The sequence below is a fragment of the Myotis brandtii genome, unplaced genomic scaffold (genome assembly GCF_000412655.1).
Source record: "Myotis brandtii unplaced genomic scaffold, ASM41265v1 scaffold130, whole genome shotgun sequence".
Lineage (NCBI taxonomy): Eukaryota > Metazoa > Chordata > Mammalia > Chiroptera > Vespertilionidae > Myotis > Myotis brandtii.
In genome coordinates, this window is record NW_005354596.1 from 410075 (window position 1) to 414160 (window position 4086).

The window sequence follows — 4086 nt, forward strand, 5'->3', positions numbered from 1 at the left end:
GGTCGGCTTCCCTGCTCTTGATTGGGGTGGGAGAGTCCAATCAGGGGCAGGCCAGCAGGGGGGAGGGGCTGCGAGGTTGGCCAGCCAGCCCCACTCCCTGATTGGGCTGGTTTGCTGGCCACAGTGGGCATCATAGCGACCAGTCGTTATGGTCGTTATGGCTCTTATGGTCGCTGGCTGTTTATATATATAGCTAAATAACGCATGAAGATTTGCCTACACAACCTGGATTTAGTTGTTTTATTTCAGTAGGAGTTTCCTTCTTTTCACTGTGATTTGGAATCTGGCTGAACTTTTGTCTGCATTGACTACCATGCTTCCTTATACAGAGACTCTCTACCATATGACTGCTAAGATTCACCCCACGATTATCATACTGATCTTCACTGTCATGGTCTTCACATTTTTCTTCTAAAATACATGCTAGAAAAAGCATTATAAACAACGGATGCCAGGTTCCAGAAGGTTTCCAGCATCACATCTGTGAGAGTTTCTTCCGGGTCAGACCCAGGAAAGCCCACTCCTCCTTGGTGAACTCCACATTAACATCCTCAAAGGCCACTGAGTCCATTTCTAGGTTTCTGGATCTCCCTGAGTCCCGCCTGCAACTCCCACCACTCGTAGGGGTCACAGCTCCACAGAAGACGGAAGAACCTCTTCTCCCGTATAAAAGTTCCATAATAAAATTACTAAACAGTAATTGTTTACGGTATTTGCTCAGTCTCCTTTATGAGAAATCAACCCGGGGGGGGGGGGGGGGGGGGGGGGCTTCCTCCCTTCTGCTGGGAGGGAGGCTTCCCATCCAGGGTGTCCCCGCCCTGTTGCCAGGCCCTTTAGAGACAGCTCCCTGTTTATTGCCTGACATCAGCATTACACTGGGGATAATTGGCTGACATTTCTATCTGCACTACATTCTTTAGAATTTAATGATTTAATGACAGGCAATAGCCAGCCAAGAATGTGACCCTCTTCCACCTGAGGCTCACCTGACTGGGGGCAATACAGTTTAACATTTTGAGAGTCAGCAGAGCCCAGATGGTGTGGCTCAGTGGTTGAGCATCGACCTATGAACCAGGAGGTCACGGTTCAATTCCCAGTCAGGGCACAGGCCTAGGTTGTGGGCTTCATCCCCAGTGGGGGGTGTGCAGGAGGAAGCCAATCAATGATTCTCTCTCATCATTGATGTTTCTATCTCTCTCTCCCTCTCCCTGCCTCTCTCTAAAATTAATAAAAAACATTTTTAAAAAGTCAGCAGATACTTAGAATAATGTTTCCTTGTTCTTTGGGAAATAACACAATCAAAGACAATCGTGAAGTAGGATGTTAACGGACGAGAAAGTTCTACAATAAATAGACAACAGCCCTAGCTGGTTTGGCTCAGTGGATAGAGCGTCGGCCTTCGGGCTGAAGGGTCCTGGGTTCGATTCCAGTCAAGGGCACATGCCCGGGTTGCAGGCTTGATCCCCAGTAGGGGGCATGCAGGAGGCAGCCCATCAATGATTATCTCTCATCCTTGATGTTTCTCTCTCTCTCCCTCTCCCTTCCTTTCTGAAATCAATAAAATTATACTTAAAAAAAAAATAGTCTAACTAACAGATAGCCCTGGCTGCTCAACGCCAGATGCCCACATATGCCACTGGGCAGAGCTAAGGATGCTGCCATTGTACCAAAGCAGATGAGGGCAGCTCTACCCAAAAAATGCTGAAGGCCAGATCATCTTATCCTGTCCCTCGTTAACTCACCTTCCATAGTATTCATGTTTTCTCTACTCCACATAGTGGATGATTTTTTCTAAGTCACTACTTCTTTATGCTGGTCTGTTACTTAACATATTTATTGTGTTATGTATTTATTTCAATTCTACAATTTCTATTTGCTTCACTTGCTTCTTTTTCAAATCTGCCTTTTTTATAATGCTCTGTTCCTGTACAATGGATTAAATTCTTCCCTTTATCTCAGACTACCTTCAGCCTGCAGGAGTTCTGTTCTCTGAGGTTTCCATCACCTGTTACTGCGCCTGCTGACCTGTCCCTGTGGGCCTGAATGAGCCCATGTCTTCATTCTGCTTCACCTTGGAAACAGTTGTCTTCCAAGGGAGCCCCAGCTCTGGAGCGGGGTAGTGTCCCTGTGGGGTGGCTTAGCTTTGGTTTTGTTCAGCCCTTTGAGATTCACAGGTTCCCAATCATGTTTTTAAGTTAACAAATAGTTCAGCCCGGCTGGTGTGGCTCGATGGTTGAGCATCGACCTATGAACCAGGAGGTCACAGTTTGATTCCAAGTCATGGCACATGCCCAGGTTGCAGGCTCAATCCCCAGTAGGGGGCGTGCAAGAGGCAGCCAATCAATGATTCTCTCTCATCATTGATGTTTCTCTCTCTCTCTCTCTCTGAAATCAATAAAAACATATTTTTAAAAAATAGTTCAGCCCTGGCTGGGTAGTTCAGTTGTTTAGAGAATCGATTGTCCCGATATGCTAAGGTTGTGGGTTCGATCCCTCGTCAGGGCACATACAAGAATCAACCAATGGCCTGGTTGGCATTGCTTGGGTTTGGGGCTTGATCCCTAGTTGAGGGGGGGGGCGGGCGGGAGAGGGCTGCAAGCCAACCAATGATTCTCTCTCATCACTGATGTTTCTGTCTCTCTCTCCCTCTCCCTCTCTGAAATATACTGGTATATATAACTGGCCAGTAAGGCTCAGTTGGTTGGGCATCCCTCTGAGCACTAAAAGGCTGCTGGTTTGATTCCCTAGCAGGGCAGCACTGGCCAGAGTTGTGGCTGGATCTCCGGCAGGGGGCGTGCAGGAGGCAGCCTATCAGTGTTTCACTCTCACATCAATGTTTCTCTCTCCCTTAAAATCAATAAAAATATATTTTTTAAAATTTTTTATTAAGGTATTACAAATGTCTTTATCCCCTCATTGTCCCCTCACCCCCCAATCCTGCCCTCACCCCGTTGTCTGTGTAAAAATATATTTTTTAAAAATCAACCTATGAATGCATAAATAAGTAGAACAGCAAATCAATGTCTCTCTCTAAAATAAAAAGATTTAATAGTTCAGACACAAAAATATGAAAAATATTGTCATGAGCTCCCATGGAGTTCCACGTCCACCTCCGTGACTGCATCCGTCTCCCTACCCACCCCCTTATCGTGTCACAGCCCAGGTAACCACTACATTTGTTGCTGCTTTTACTATACTTCTCTAATATGCTCTTCCGTTGTAAATGTTTTTAAACATCACACACTACATGTGTCCTTCTGTGGGCTGCCCTTTTCTTCACATTGTGAGACTAACCCATGCCAGTGTGCGAGTCACACCACTGCTGCAGGCGACACTTCATTGCTGCCGTGTACCGTATGAACAGACGCTTTATCCATTCTCCTGCTGCAGAATGTTGTAGTAGTTTCCTTTTCTTCTGCTAGCGAGGACTTTTGTGTGCATTAACCCTATATGCACGTGAGTCTGCTTAGGGTGTATTATCAGAAGTGGAAACACTGGATTTAAAAAAAAATTGCTTCATATTTAAGATATTGCCAAATTGTTTTCCAAAGGGCTTATATAAAGTCACATTCCCACAAGCAATATCCAAAGCAGTTTGTCAGTTTATTTCTCGCCTCCAGGATTTCCTCACAATCTACTAGGTGTACCGGTTAATAATCCAGATTTTTTTCAATAGATGGAGTTACACATATGTTGATATATATGCAATTTGATATGTATGCTATTTTGTTGTATTGACAGCAAGCTTCAAAACTTCATGTCAAATCTGCTGAAGGTGTTAACATCATAGATATTTTTACGCTTAAAAATGTCAAATTTCATGCCCCAAAAAGAGCATTTGCGGGAAGTTTTAATTCATTACTTTATTTTGAAGAAAAAGTTATCGTATACTTCAGGAAGCTTATGGTGAACATGCTCCATCTCAAGATACTTGTGAACGCTGGTTTAAACGCTTTAAAAATGATGATTTCAATGTGAAAGATAAAGAATGTCGGTCAACCAAAAAAGTTTGAAGACCAACAATTATAAGCATTATTGGATGAAGATGCATGTCAAACTCAAAAACAACTTGCAGAAAGATTAAAC

The 4086-nt window shown here is 44.2% G+C and overlaps 1 pseudogene; it reads right to left on the bottom strand.

Moving 5' to 3' along the window:
- The window catches only part of LOC106725013, a 4517-nt pseudogene extending 3831 nt beyond the window's left edge, over window positions 1-686 (bottom strand).
- Between the last annotated feature and the right edge of the window lie 3400 nt (window positions 687-4086).